The following is a 16,872-nucleotide window of genomic DNA, read 5'->3' on the forward strand; positions in this document are numbered from 1 at the left end:
CTCTCTCTCTCTCTCTCTCTCTCTCTTTCTCTTTCTCTCTCTCTCTCTGTCTCTCTGTCTCTCTCTGCCCCTCCCCTACTTGCACTCTCTCTGTCTCTCTCAAAAAATTACTTAAAAAACCAGAATAACAAACAACAGAGTGCAAAACAAGATCTACCCAGATCTGTCTCCAAAATATTTGTTTTTAATGAAAATTAATATTTTAACATTATTTTAAAGATCATATTCCTATGGAGATAAAATGTTTCCCTGTATGTTGGTGGGAATGCAAATTGGTGCAGCCGCTCTGGAAAGCAGTGTGGAGGTTCCTCAGAAAATTAAAAACAGACCTACCCTATGACCCAGCAATAGCACTGCTAGGAATTTATCCAAGGGATACAGGAGTACTGATGCATAGGGGCACCTGTACCCCAATGTTTATAGCGGCACTCTCAACAATAGCCAAATTATGGAAAGAGCCTAAATGCCCATCAACTGATGAATGGATAAAGAAATTGTGGTTTATATACACAATGGAGTACTACATGGCAATGAGAAAGAACGAAATATGGCCCTTTGTAGCAACGTGGATGGAACTGGAGAGTGTGATGCTAAGTGAAATAAGCCATACAGAGAAAGACAGATACCATATGGTTTCACTCTTATGTGGATCCTGAGAAACATAACAGAAACCCATGGGGGAGGGGAAGGGAAAAAAAAGAAAAAAAAAAAAAAAAAAAGAGGTTAGAGTGGGAGAGAGCCAAAGCATAAGAGACTCTTAAAAACTGAGAACAAACTGAGGGTTGATGGGGGGTGGGAGGGAGGGCAGGGTGGGTGATGGGTATTGAGGAGGGAACCTTTTGGGATGAGCACTGGGTGTTGTATGGAAACCAATTTGACAGTAAATTTCATATATTAAAAAATAAAAAATAAAAAAAAAAAATGTTTCCCTGTAAATTTGTTGTTTGATTTGCTTTGTCACTTCCCCTTTCCCTCCACACACCTCAGGAGGTAGTAGCTCCTAACTGAATGATTAGTCTCTCTGAAATATCATACATTTCTAATGAGTCCTAATTAATAAACTTTGAGAGAGGTGACCTTGGGTCACCCAGAACTTTTCTTCTAAACCATTACAAAAATATTCCTTTGGAATATTTAATTCATGAGTGAGCCATGTGCTCCCAGACATCAATGGTAAAAGACTAGGGACCCCCATTTCCCATCTGGTCTTCTATTCCACCTTTGGTTCACCCCTCCCAAAGCCCTGAGGAATGAACACTACAGCAAAAAGCCTTCGCCTACAACCCAGAGAAATGGGAAGGCATTGAGCAGTGGTTCTCAGAATTGGAATTCCCAAAACAATAGAATGAAGTTCTAGGGACTGACAACATAGGACTGGCTAATATGTTCTTTTTCCAAGAAAGAACATTCAGAAAACATGTACAATCATTTCCAAAAAAAAAAAAAACTAATAATAATAATAATAATTTAGCACCAAAAGGCAAGAAAACTCATCTCAAGGATAAGGGTGGTTCTTTAAGTTGAGTACACTTTGCTTTGTGAGAAACTTCCTGCACTGGATTTACATGTTGTATTTCATCTTAGACCAGTGAGACCTTTGCCAATGATGAGCACTTTCCAAGTACCAGGTTTGAGAGCCAGAAGTTAGCAACTTCCCAGGCCTTGGGGGAGAGTTCCTGCCTCTTCTCCTGACCCCAGGACCCTGGAGTCCCAGGCAACTGCAAGAGAAACCACTAGCCTGGGAAAAAGAGGAAGACAGGTTGCTGCCTTCTGGGCCTGGAATGTTTTTTTCCCCTATGAATGAAACAAACTTATAAATCCTGTCTTTTAACAGCTGGAATGTCAGAAATTGTCAGGTGCTTCAGGTAAAGTTAGGTGTTAAATTAGCTTGTCTAGATTGACCTGGGAATTTAACCAGTTATACCATTGCTTTTCTCTGGAAGTATATAGGGTTTCCAAACAAATGACTTGGAAATGAACTTGAAATGCAGACTGATCAAAGCTGGAGGCAGCCTATATGCTTCTTGGTCTCCTGGTCCCTTTGAATTCAACATGCAGTGTTATTCTTGTCCCTGGTCCTTAGATGCTGTATGTGTATATATATATATATATATATATATATATATATATATATATATATGTATGTATTTAAATGGCACTTCTTCATTAATGTGCTTACTTTCTGAAGAGGTGTGCTCTTGGCACCTCTGAGACATGTGCCTGGTTGGTGGAAAGGACCCTATCTGTGAGCTGGGAGCCAGGGTTCTAGTCCTGAAGATGTCTTATGTTAGCTTTAAGCCTTTGGGCAGGGGGAAAGGATTGTGATGTGTACCTTTACAGTTCTTCCATTGCCAACATTCTATGATTTATGATTTTATGGCAAGTAGATCATAGATGGTGACAGGATCTTTCCATCATTCCCTTTTTCTGGTCCAATGCAGTGAGAATAGTCCAACCACTTTATTAGGATGTCTTTATTTTTATGACTTTTCCACCAAATGCATTGCTTTCTTTAGTTGGCTGGGGTTTTGGGGACATAGACTTGGCTATTATGACCACAAATGCTCTTGACAACAGGCAACAGAGGATGTGGGAGCCAGAGGCTTTGGAAGTTCTATAACTTACAGTTCCTGCTGGGATTTTGATTTGATGAACCTGTTTCATCCTAATAAGTTGCTGAGGCTTCTCTTTCCTCTGAATCTTTACTTGTGTCTTTGTTCCAAAACAGGCCAAAGAATGTGCTCTAGAAACTGGCCATTTCCCTGTTTTGAAGGTGAAAGATTGCTCGGTGTCCCCCTGAAAAAGAGACCTCTTCTCTTAGATGTTTCTGTGGTTCCAAGCCCATGGAGAGCTGTGCCTTTGACTTGGCAAAGAAAGTCATCGTTTGAAAAGCTATTTCTAACCCAGCACAGCTGTTCACAGCTTAGGTTCAGCAAATGCCATCATTTTTGCATACTCAGTCCCAATACCTCCAGAGAAATTATGACAACCTATGTATGTGACTTTGATGAGTGAACAAAGAGTGACCACACGTCCAGGGTCTCACAGACGTCCCATTGGACGCTGGATTATGTTCCCTCTTCTCTTAGCTGGCCTAATGGAGGCTCTGAAATGCAAAAATCCAAAGAGTCTGCAACCTTCTAGTTTCCTGCCCTGGTTTTTCACTAGTGAAATGAAGGGATTAGGTGATAATAGTGATAATAATAATAATAATGGTAACAAAAACCGCCATAGTAGCAACTCCCATTGATTTGGTCCTTATTGTACAGCAGGTAATATGCTAGTACTTTCAAAAGCTGTTATGTCCAGGGGTGCCTGGCTGGCTCAGTTGGTTAAGCTTCTGACTCTGCCTCAGGTCAGGGTCTCACGATTCATGAGTTTGAACCCTGATTCTGCTGTCAGCACAGAGCCCACTTCCGATCCTCTATCCCCCTGTCTCTGCCCCTCCACCCCCTCAAAAATAAGTAAACATTAAAAAAAAAAAAAACCTGTTATGTCCAATTGCAGATGAGGCGAAAGAGATCATGTAGTTTGCAAAGAACTCGATAGCTAAGAAATAACCTGAAATGTAAACCTAGGTCCACCTAGGTGGAAGGTTCATCTTATTCTGTGGTGCATGGATTAAAATTCTGACATAGAGACAGGTGGACATCTGTAACTGCCTCGGCTCCTCCTAGCTTACGGGTTCTTGCTAAGGTTCTGTAACATCTCGTCCTTAATTCTGATAAAACAGCCACCTCCCCAGCCTGTTCCTGCCCGCGGAATGACAGAACTTTCTCCTTTAGCCCTTCCTCTGTGCCTCTGGGAATATCCAAGCTGTAGCCCACATACCGGCTGCTGCTTGCCCCTCCTGTCTTGCTCCTCTCTGCTGGGCGCTTGATCAGCCAAGTGATGCAGACCATAACATCCCGTGACCAGCCAAAGCTCCTGTGACCTCTGATAGACTTTGGGCCATCTACCCTCACTTCTCCAGTTGGTTCTGGGGCCCTTGGTGTCTCTGTGACACCCGCCTACCCACCCAGGCTTCTCTATAGCAGAGGGGGAAGGACTCCACCTTCTGTGCCCTGCTTTTTTGTGCATTTCATTTTGCCTATTTCTGGTGGGGTGGGGAGATGCAGACTACTAGCAGCCTTGCCTGGGCCACGCTGGGGCTCTGGTTCCCTTTCTCTATACTGTCCTCCCATCCAGGGCATAGAAGTACCTGGGCTGCATCAGAGTGGTTCCCTTGGGTGACTGTTATGCTCAGCTCATTGAGCCAGGGCTCCTTCACCAGTTACAGGAAAGTCCCAGTCCTTCCCCATAATTGGTGTGTGTGTCTGTATGTGAAGCCATAGGCTTGTGGGTCCCTGAAAATCAGTAAATGTAGTTAGAGGGTGGAAGGTGGTATTTCCTAACAAACACTGGGTGTTCAGGTCTCGGGACAGCAAGTCAGGGAGGTGTGTGTTCAGGCTAGATAAGATTTTGAGCTATCTGTCATGATTTCATCCATTTCTCTTCCTTTTCTTTCTTTGCATTCAAGCAGATAATAGCTGACTCTGCAATGCTACCTCACAGGAGGTTTGTGGCAGGACACAAGGCAAAGACCTGCCTTCCAAGGGTTGAAGACAAAGCCTAATCCCTTAGTAGATGAGGATTCAATTAAAAAGAACACACACACACACACACACACACACACACACACACACAGACAGAGACAGAGACAGAGAGAGACTGTCCTAGAGAAACTGGGAAGGAAAGAAGTGATTTCTCCAAACTGGGAAGATACTCTGTTCAGCGAGGAGGAGGTGAAGGTGGAAGTGACAGGATTATAGTGCAAAGGCGACCAGACAAAGATGCTTCAGAGTGAGGTGCAGGAGTGGGGAGGGAAAGTGGTTGAGCCTGAGGGGACCCTGCAGGCTGGGCCAGGACAAGGCTAGGTTGGAGATCAGTTGTGTAGACAGGGAAGTGAGGACCAGGTGGGCCCCACCCCACAGGCCTTGGCTCTGCCTGAGCTCCAGAAATACTGGCATAAATAGCCACAGGGAGGGGACCCCAGGGAGGACTGAGGTTATGCATTCTTTTTTTTTTTTTTTTTTTTTTTTTTTTTCTGTTAGGAGAAATGAGACCTTGGCATTAGAAAATAAGTTATTCTAGAAAAATAAGGCAGTTATTCCTAAACTTTGAGCTTCTGGACTGGGATCCATGCCAACTCCCCCATCAGTGCCCCTTTGGGTTCCCTCTGGAGGGAAGAGGCTGGCTGGTGCTCTGGCCAGGCATTTGGCAAGACTCAGACCTTTTGTCCTGAACCCCAGAATGGGTAGCCTTGACCACGACTGCCTTCGTATTGTGCTTTCTTTTCCATTCCAGTAGTCATTCAGTGAAATGTTTTTAAATGGAAAGCATTCAGTAAACCATGCTGAGTGTTTCCAGGACCTGAAACTTCAGAGGGAGGTCACAAAATCATCTGCAGAGAAGTTGAGTACTTGTAAGGTCAAAAAACAAGAGTCCTTAAAGAAAAGTTCTAATCATGCAGAGCAGAGCACTGTATTTTCTGCCTTGTAATTGTGATGAATGGTATGCCTTTGTTTTTAAACAACACCTAATCTTTAAAATGACTCTGCTGAGAAGCCTAGCATTTTTTCCCCCAGAATATGTCCACTGTGTATATTAAATTGACTAAACATTCAGAAGAAAGAACACAAATCAGACCCTGGAGAGTCTATTGCTTAGTGAAAGCAGGAGGGAGAGGGAGATGTTACCAATACTGCAAATACACTAAAATTCTGATGAAAATACCAGATCCAGTCCCATGAAGTCTCTCAGGAACACTCAAACTGTTGAAAATAAAATGGAAAAAAGCGATTACCCGCTGGCATCAGCATCTAATTGTTTAATGAACATTACATGGCCTGGATCCTATTACTAATGTTTCTCTTCTTCGACATATGTCCACTGATGAGGGAAAGTTTTTTGGTTGCAAAGTGGCCTTCAGAATTTGGACACTCTAACAGATGACAAACAGGCAACATCTTTTTCTTCTCGCTCACAAGTAAATTTCTGGCACTTTTTGACAGGTCATAAACACACATGAAATGCTAAACTTAGTGAGTTGCTAGATGCTTTTCTTAAAGTTGAAAAACATTTTTAAAATAAATTTTCCTTATGTCTCCTTTTTTCCACTGCTCAACTCTGACATTCAAGTGTACTTCTCAAACCGATGCATAATAACATTTGAAGACCAAATTCAGAAAACCCTCATGAATCCAGACTCCACTCTTAGAGAATTTCTAAGGTTTTAGGCTAGGGGACTACAAGGAAGCTTATCTTAGCATTCTTAAGGACAAACAGATGAATACTGTAAATAAGATAGTTAAGAATAACGTTTACTTCAGTGAGAGAAATGTTCATATGTGTTAGATAGCCCAGGCAATTCGTTACTTTGAAGTTCTCTGTGTTTTGGTCTTTTGGTTGAAGCACTGACAGTCGTTAGACCCTTCTGGAAAGGGTCTTATCCACTGGTTTCCCTGACATCACTCTTCCTTGGGATTCCAAATGGCTGTTAGGACACATCTTCTCAAATCCTTTTTGTTGACTCTTCTTCCTTACTACCTACTTAAATGGTGGAGTTACTTAGGATTCCATCCGTGGACCTCTTCTTTTCTCATGCTTCACAGCTCACTGGGTAATCTCAACCCCAAAAGCTTACCTTAATTCTAGGGAGAAAAGGCTTACATTTGGGTCTTCAGCCCTGACCTCTTCCTTAGGCTCCCTCATGTGCCTCCTGTCTCAGCAGGTGACCTCACAATCTACTGCTAGCTTCAGCCTTAAACCTGCACTTGTCCTTCATTCGGTAATCCCTCACCCATCATGATCCTAAATATCACTTTCGTCATCCACTCTGTTCTTCCCACATTTGCCAACTTATCCCTGCCCTTATCATTTTCTGTCTGGTTTTCTGGAACAATCTATTAACTGGTCCTTCTGTTTCCAGGATGTTCCCCTCACTGAGACCACTGGGACCTTTCTAGAGTACAAATCTGAACGCATCATCCCTCTGTTAAAACCCCGTGTGCAGGCCTCTCACTGCCCTCAGGATGAAGTTCAAACTCTGAAGGCTGACAAGGGCCTTCATGATGGAGACTCGATTCACCTAGCGTAATTCACCTAGCGTAATATCCCCTACCCATGCACACAGATGGAATGTACTATACCTGCATTTCCTGTTCCCTGTGCGTAGAACACCCTTTCCCCTCACCCCTACTGTCTCCTCAATCTATTAAGCTTTTTTTGGGCCAAGACATCACTTCTGCTAGGAAGGTTTTCCTGCCTTCCTAAGACTGCATAAAGTACCTCTCCTGTGTGTTCCTTGGTGGTTCCCATATCATAGCGATTAATACACTGAATTGCAGTAGCAGATTTAGTCATCAGTTCTTTCCACTGAATTATAAATGCCTTCAGGAGAGATGTGTCTTGTTCATTATATCGCCAACCATCAGTTCATTCTAGACATTCAATAAATATTTGAAGGGTAAATGAACGTAGTTCTAACTTAAAGTTTTCTGGTTCTAAATTCTGAACAGGGAGAATCTTGAGTCAGTTTCTGGTCCAATGAGCTGAGTTAGGGGTATGAGGGTAGGAATAGGATGTCTTAGAAAAGAATGCAGGGGTGGAAGCAATGGGTAGCACGCTTACTAGAATTATACAATGTCCTTCATTGAAAGAGTAAAACTGCATTTTATTTTTTAAAAACCCAAACACTGTGTATTTTTCACTAATTCATATGGCCTCTTCCCGTTAGCCTATTATTAAGAAGTGAAATTGTACTTTCGTTATAACACATAAAATAATAATATTATCACTTCTTAATATTAGTCACTCATCCATCCACCCATTCACAAATACTACTAACTGCCTACTAAGGGCCAGGCTCTGTGCTAAGTACAGGGTAGACAGTGGAAGATAAAACAAATCCTTGTTTTCATGGTACTTACTTTAAAAAACAGACACAAATGTGAATTTCAATTCTGAAATTTACGGTAATAGAAAAGAATAGGGTGATTTGAGAAGGAATTATCGGGGTGATGAGATTCAAGTATGGAGGTCAAAGAAGGCTTCTCAGAAAAAAAAAAAAACAAAAAAACAAAAAAAAAAACAAAAAAAAACAAGACAAAACATTTAATCTAAGACCTGGCTTCTTGGGGAAGAAAGTTGGGGTGGCCAGCTGTGGCAGAGTAGACAAGAGTGGAATTGGATCTCCAAGGAATTATTTTGACAGTCTCAGCCAAAGGCTAGGGTGGTGGCAACTGTGATGGAAAGAGGTATATGGATTCAGGACATTTTTGGAGGTATAACTAATTGCACTTCTGATAAGTTGGATGTAGGGGTGAATCAGAGGAAGGTGCCAAGAGTAACAGTTGGTGTACAGGTTAAGCACATTGACTCTTAAGACAGATCGTCTAAGTTTAAATCCCAATTCCACCATTAGTAAACTGTGTGACCTTGGGCAAATTACTTCACCTTTCTGTGGCTTGGTTTCCTCATCTATAAAGTGGATGATAATAATAGTAGCTACCTAACACATTTGTTAAAAGGATTGAACAGGTTATCAAATATAAACATTTCAGACAATGCCTGGTATATTAGTAGGTTTTCTCAGTAACTAAAAAGAGGTAAATTTCCAGGTCTCTGACTTCAGCAATGGAAGGTGACATTTATTGAGGTGGGGAAAACTAGCAGAAGAGATTTTGGTAGAGTGAAGATCAGAGTTCAGCTTTAGGTAAAAGTCTGAGATTGCTGCAGACCCTTTGGTCATCTCTGGATAGAAATCTGATCTCAGAAGAGGTGCCTAGGCTGGAGATGTCAATCTTTGAGACTTCAAAATATAGGCAGTATATAAAGACTGGGGAATGGAAAAGACAAACAAGGGAAAGCATGTAAAGTGGGTGTGTAGTGTAATGAGTGGAATGTAAAAACAGGGCCAAAGACTGAGCCAGGAGACTTCTCAAAGCCGAGTCGAAAAGAAACCAACAAATGATTTATGTTCAGCATTGGTATACACCTGTGTTACACTAGCAGAAATAGAAACATCTAGCATAATTTGAACATAATGAATACTGAAACAAAGGATCTCCCTTCCTTTTTTATTTTAAGGGAGCATGAAGATTTAATTCTCTGTTTAGTCTTGTTCAGTTGATTTTGTGCCTTCTTCTCTTACTCATTGGAGCCTCCTCATGCAAAGACTTAAAGTATGGGGATAAGATAATTCTGGAGATTTTGGTGGTTTTGGTCACTGGATCTTCAGTTGTGAGGACAGAAAGTGGGGCATAGTTGAACTTGAACCAGATGATTAAATGTCTTATAAGCTATGTTAAGAAGCTTAGGCTTGATAACAACAAGGAGCCACTAAAAGGTATTAAGCAAGAATGATGCATGATCATTTTGCATTTTAGAAAGAACACTCTTGAACAATATGGAGAATGGTTTGGAGCAAACCCAGAAGCTGAGAGACCAATGGTGTATCTGTGGCTGTGACCCAGGACAGAAAAGGCCAGGGGGGAGCAGAATCACTCAGACTGGAGTGATAACCGTAGTGAGGAACAGAGGGGAGTAGGAGACTGACTAGATAGAGCGGGTGAGAGAGAAAATGATGCCCAGGCTTCTGGGTTGTTTTCAGACAGGTCTGTGCCTTTAAAGCATTACATTTTTCCTAATACGTACTTGTGCTTCACACAGCATTCTCATTGCTTTCTACAGCGATAACCCTTTAATTTTCAAATATGTCCTCATCCTGCCCCCTGATGAATGCACACAGTCATTAAGCAGCTCAAATGGGAAATAAAGATGCAGATTTACTTCATTTGGGCTCAGTTTTCTGGGCCCCAGGCCTAGGTAGAGGAAACAAATTCTATTACCTAAACCACAGAAGCTGAAATCCTCCAAAGAAAATACCCCCATGACTGACTTGGTCTCCTTATCACCTGGCTTAACTAAGGGTAAAGTATTAATATGCTAGACCTTATTTACAAAGGAAAATAATTTAGCTCATCATTGTGAGAAAGAGCCCATGTTTCAAATAGCAATATTTTCAAAATAAATAAGGAGTCCCTTAACAAACTCTGTAGACCCCATTTGGATCTCTTTTAATGGGGAAGATTTCTTAATGACCTAGCTCAACACTGCCAGCTGCATGCTGACTTGATTTGCAACTATACATAAATATACATACATAAATAAGTGGCTGCCTCCTTGATGGGAGCTCAAGGACCCAGGGGAAGGCATTTTTACCTCTAGGTATCTTTCCCAGCCCTGTCGTGCTGCTTACAGTTATCCGATTTTTCATTTGTTTCTTTTCACCCCAGTTCCTTTCCTCCTGGTCTGTCTTGAACTTACCCCTAACAACCACTCCATCCAAACTGCTCCTCAAGATCACCAATGACCCCCATTTTACTAAATTCAGTGGTCAGGTCTCAGTCCCCATCTTACAGGACCCATCTGCAACATTCACTGCAGTCAATTACTCCCTCTTCATTGACACATTTCGCCTCAAGGATGCCACGTTCTTTTGATTTTCCTCTTTGCTGCTCCTTTGCTATTTCTCTTTATCCTCTTTATGGCTCTTTTTTTTTTTTTTTCCACAAAAAGCAAAAGAAAGAAACAGAATGGTAGTTTTTATTTTCTAGCATTTGTTGCTAGGTTAATTTATTACAAAGACAACATTATTCTGTTGAAATTGGTTAGAATTAAACACACGGTGCCAATTCAAGATCATCATATTCATAGGTAGGGGTGGAATACGAACTTTATACCAAGCCCCACAACCAGCCATGCTTTCATTCAAGTGAGTTTTAAAATTAATTGGTCCCTTCCTTGAGGAGGGTCTGGATCGGAAGAATCAGGAACTGGTAGAGCTTCACTCTGTCTATAGTGACCCACCACTAAAACCATACCTGAAGGACCGTAAACTTCTGAATGCTGGTTCATTAAAGTTCCCATGTAAAACTGAACATCTCGTGTGGTGCTCCACTTGGTACTCCAAGCATCTCCACTTGGATGTTTAACAGACATCACAAACTCAACATGTCAAAAATGGAACTCCTAAACTCCCCTCAAAAGCTGTTCTACCCAGAGCCTTCCCCACTCCATTGATGGCAACCCAGTCCATCCAGTGCTCATAGCCAAAATCTTAAAGTTGCCCTTGACTTTTCTCTTTCTCTTTCAACCCACATCTAATCAGCCAATAAATCTGGTTGGTAGTACCCACAGATTACATCCAGAATCCAGTCTCTTCTTACTACTTCCGCTGTTACCATCCTAATCCATCTGAGCCACCACCACTTCTTGGCTAGGTTACTATAACATACTCCCAACTTGTCTTCCTACCTATACACTTGTCCATCCTGAGTATCATAGCTGAGGCAATCCTTCTGAAAAATAATGAGTGACATCACTTCTTTACTCAGAACCATGAAATGGCTCAGAGTAGAAGCCAAATGCTTACAAATGTCTACAAGCTCCCATCCTTCAGCTCACTGACCTCATCTCTTACTTTTTGCCTTGCTCACTCTGCTCCAGAGACCCTGGCCTCTTTGCTGTTTCTCAGACATGCCAGACAAGCCCTACCTTAGGACTGCTGCTCCACCTATACCCTAGGCCTAAAATTCTCTTTGTCAGATATGTGAAAGGCCAACCCAACACTTCTTTCAAGTCTTTATTTAGATGTCCTTTTCACAATGAAGTCTACCCTGACATATTTAATACTGTCATGTGCCCCCAACCCCAGAACTCCCAGCCCCTTGTTCTGCTTTACTTTTTCTTTTTCCATAGCAGTTATCATTTTGCAGTATATTATGTAACCTCCTTATTCATTAGGTTCATTATTTATTGTCTCCCCAGCTAGAATGTAACACAAGGGCAGTGTTTTGTTTGCTGATATATCATCAGTACCAAGAACAGTGGCTGAAACGTAGGAGGGATGAAGTAAATACTTGATGAATGAATGAATATATCTTTGACACCTTTCCTTTCCAGCTCACACCTTCAACATATACTTTGCACCAGTGTTCTGATCTTGTCCTCAGGATGGGGAATGAATACACTGAACATTGCCTGCTTAGGGTTTGTCCTCGCTACCATATTTTGGTTCTCTTCCTCCTCATCTCCATGGGATCCTCACTCTGACCCTTGTAACTGAAAAAGAGAGAGAGAGAGAGAGAGAAGTAGTGACTCCATTAAAAAAAAGTTGGAGGTTCCTAAATTAGGCCAATATCACAATAAATCTGATTTTGTTTATTGACATCTAGAGTAAATACAAATGACTGCTAGACCTTTACAGCAAGAGAAGGATAGGGCTAGTAGGAAATCCAAGCAAAGGGCTATGATGGGAGCTGTATGTAACTAGGGCTTAACATAAGGACACTGGAAGAGAGAAGGAGAGGGGAATGGCTGGTAGGAATAGACTACTTCATGGGTAGCCACTATGAGACACACATCTTATTTTTGCTTAAGCTGGACTCCTGTGCTAACTTGCCAAAGGTTCTGTGGTGCCTCCATCATGCTGATGGCAACTAGGATAGCCTAGGGAAAACTGTGCCAAGAATTCTCAGAAATATCCACTGAGTAAGAAATGCTCGGGTAGGAATGTGAAGGACCTTTCCTTCTAGAGCTTTTCTGGAGATTCTGGGACTTCCACAATGCTCTCCAGTACTTATAACACTCTAACAAACATTAGGATCAACAGAGGAAGGCTGAGCTTTTGTTTAAGTACTAAGCTTTTGTGCATAATTAATCCTCAAAAACTCTTTCTTACACAGTACTGAGTTGCTTAACCTTGGTCAAAAAGAAATCAACACATCAATGTTTTCATTCTTTGGGTAAATACCCAGTAGTGGAATTACTGGATCATACAGTAATTCTGGTTTTAATTTTTTGAGGAACTTACATAGCATTTTCCAGAGTGGCTGCATCAATTTGCATTTCCAAAGAAAACAAAAACACTAATTTGAAAAGATATATACCCCCCCTCCACTGTTTATTGCAGCATTATTTACAGTAGCTGAATTATGGCTATTGGAAGCAACCCAAGTGTCCATCCATAAATGGATGGATAAATAAGATTTATATATGTATATAACAAAATATTACTCAGCCATTAAAAAAAAATGAGATCTTGCCATTTACAACATGGATAGACCTAGAGGGTATAATGCTAAGTGAAATAAGTCAGCCAGAGTAAGACAAATACCATATGATTTCATTCATGTGGAATTTAAGAAACAAAACAAATGAACAAACGAAGAAAAAGAGAGACAAACCAAAAAACAGACTCATAAATCCAGAGAACAGCTGGTGATGGCCAGAGGGGAGGTGGGTGGGGGATGGGTGAAATAGATAAAGGGGATTAAGAATACACTTACACTTACCATGATGAGCATGAGTAACATGAACACTGAATCATGTATAGAATAGGGAGGAAAGGGAAGGGAAGGGAAGGGAAGGGAAGGGAAGGGAAGGGAAGGGAAGGGAAGGGAAGGAAAGGGAAGAGAAGGGAAAGGAAGGGAAGAAGAAGGAAGAAGGGAGGGAGGAAGGAAGGGAGGGAGAAATCAACACAGAGAGTACCAAATCATAGTTTGGGGCACATAGTAGGCATTCAGCAACCAGTGGTTCCTGCTTCCTACCTTTCCTGGTCTCTAGTACCACCCCCCAAACTCCTTTGAGATGACTGTTTTCCATGTTTGTCTTCTTCATGGCATATCTGCATTTCTTCATATTTGGCCCCAAATGTCATATTGGCTTGCATTACTCCAGCCTGAATCACTTGATTTCCTGTCCATGTTCCTAACCTTTCCAGCTCCTCTTGTATCATTTCTCTGTCATTCCTGCTGTTTACAATACCTCTCGATTTAAAGCCATCTGCAAATCTCATTAACAAACCACTGATTCCCTCTCCCCCACAGTCACAGGACATGTTGAATAAAACAAGACCTATCACCAATCTTCTTCCTTCCATTTGAGGCACCACCACTCAGGGTCTTTCTAACTCATAAACATTTTGAAATATGATTACATTATTATTACACATTATTCCCAGTCTAGGAAAATCGAATGTGAAAATCAAGATTAATCGTATTTTAAATTTATTTACTATTCACTTTATAAAAAGTTAATTATGAATTCCTTTAGTCACCTTTCCTAGCATACTGAAAATACTCCTTTGCTTACAAAAAAAAAAAAAAAAAAAAAAAAACTTTACAAGCCTACTTACATGAATATAGGAATTTAGTGTCCTTCAGCCATTTCAGTCTATAAGAAATTGTTTCTTGGTAGAGTTTTAAGAATAAAATGTAAATTCTTCCATTTTAATAGCAAGCTTCTGAGGAAGCCACCAGTTTTCTCACTGCTGATTCATTGGATCTTGGCTTCAGCTTTTCTCACTCCTTTTCCTGCTATGCTCAAAATGTTTTCAAATCCTATCTATTCTTCCTTCCTCAAAAACTTTTTGAGCTCTTTCTATGTTCCAAGCACTGTGCTAAGATACAATAAAGAAAAGAATCTCCATCCTCCAGGATCTCTTAATCCAGGAAAGAACATGAAGGGAAATAATAATGTTGAGCACCTGCCATATTCTGGATGTGCAATGTGTTATCCCATTCAGACCACATGGAAACCCCATCTTACAGCTAAGAAAACAGGGTTTCAGAGAAGTGAAATCATTTGCCTTTTATGCAGAGGATGACTAGACAACATAGAGAAGAAATACAAATGGACTATAGACATATAGGAAAATAGTCAACCTTACAAGTTATGAAAGAAATACATATTAAATAAATAGGGGCACCTGGGTGGCTCAGTCATCCGACTATCTAACTCTTGATCTCAGTTCAGGTCTTGATCTCAGGGTCATGAGTTAGAGCCTGCGTTGGGCTCCACATTGGATGTGGAGCCTACTTAGAAAAAAAAGAAAGAAAGGGGTGTCTGGATGGCTCAGTTGGTTCAGCGTCCGACTTTGGCTCAGATCATATCATGGTTTGTGAGTATGAGCCCCTCATTGGGCTCTGTGCTGGCAGCTCTGAGCCTGGAGCCTGCTTCGGATTCTGGGTCTCCCTCTCTCTGGCCCTCCCCCACTTCCACTCTCTCTGTCTCTGTCTCTGCCTCTCAAAACTAAATAAACATTAAAAAAATATATTAAATAAATAAATGTGCTATATTTTACCTATAAAGTGGTGAAGTGAGAGAGAATACTTGAAGCTGGTGAGGTTGTAGTAATAAAGGCTCTCCTACATAGGGCTACAGAGAAGATAAAGTAGTGCAATCTTCCTGAGAAAACAGTTTAAGAATATGTAACAAGAACAGTTAAAAAGAGGAATTTATCTTAATGTCCATCACAAGGAATGAAATAAACAATACTACATCCATATAGTGAAATTGTGCATAGCCTTGGGGCACCTGGGTGGCTCCGTCGGTTGAGCATCTAACTCTTGGTTTCGGCTCATGTCATGATCTCACAGTTCATGAGTTTGAACCCCACATTGGGCTGCATTTTCAGTGCAGAGCTTACTTGGGATTCTCTGTCTCTCTGCCCTTCCCCCGCTGTCTGTCTCTCTCAAAAATAAAATTAAAACTAAAAAAAAAAGAAATTGTTCATAGCCTTTAAAAGTCATGTAGAACATGTAATGGCCTATAATATTTTGTAAATATTAAATGAGAAAGTGTATTAGAGAATAGTGTGTACTGTGGGATTACTGTATACACAGGATTGTGTATGTGTGTGTACAGAAAAAGACTAAAAAAACCAGATACCAATATGTTAACAGAGGTTACTCATAAGAGGGTTTTTTTGGTAGCTTTTAAATTTTAATAATTAAAAAAAAAAAAACCCACACACATAAAACTGTTCCTACATTCAGATCCTGTTACTGCCCCGTTTGTAGTAAACAGCAAGGTAGACTAAGAATCAGGTAGCTTGCTCAAAATCACCAGTTGGTATATTGTGTTAAGCTGGGCTTTCTTACTCTAAAATCCACTTTCTCCATTCCATCCATCTTCCTCCCCAGAGCCCCAATGACATCATATCTAGAGTTCCTTTCTCTTGGGTTTTTTCCTCCTAATTTCTACATTTACTATATCCCTTCACGCCTTTCCTAAACCTGTTGACTAAACCTGTTGACCTATTTTAGCAGTAGTGACCCTGTGATTCGGATGTTATGTGTAACACAAACTAAATCACATTCACTAAGTGAAAAAGGCAATTTTCCCCCCTCCTGGAGAAAACTGGGACATATATCAGTATAGGCACAAGCTAAGAGTCTGCAGATAAGTCAGTTTGCTTCATGCATTTAACATAAAACTGAAATCTGTTTGGTCTTACCTGCGATATTCGGAGAGTGTCATACTTTCTTCTGTACCAAAAGATTTCCTGAATTCTTAAAAGGACCACCTCCCCCAAAGTAGGATCCGAGGAACCAATCCTTTATTGTATTTCGTATTGTTTTCACTTGCTTACTCAAAAAGTAGGATAAATATAATAGCTTCTGCTCCCTTGGCAAAGAACAACTTTTGGAGCCTCAAGTTGGCTGCGTTAGAAATTAGAAATGTCTTTGATGATGCACAGCTGTCTTCATGTCTTCATCACAGATGTCCAACGCATTCCAGGAGGCTGAGTCATATACCTGAAGAAACGGGCCATGGTTTCTCATTCTTTCTCTTGAAGCTCTTGTCAGTTCAAGAAGGGACTAGTTTATCTTTGCTCTACAATAAGGAACTTAATTACAAGATGTTTTTGAGTAAGACAAACCCTCACATTCCTCCACAACCATTTCCTTCTCAGTGTCATACGGGCTCGTCTCAAACATATTTTGCCACCCTGAGTGATCATACTGGAACCCCGTTATCTCAATG

Source organism: Panthera leo, chromosome A1, assembly GCF_018350215.1.
Source record: "Panthera leo isolate Ple1 chromosome A1, P.leo_Ple1_pat1.1, whole genome shotgun sequence".
NCBI classification, from domain to species: Eukaryota; Metazoa; Chordata; class Mammalia; order Carnivora; family Felidae; genus Panthera; species Panthera leo.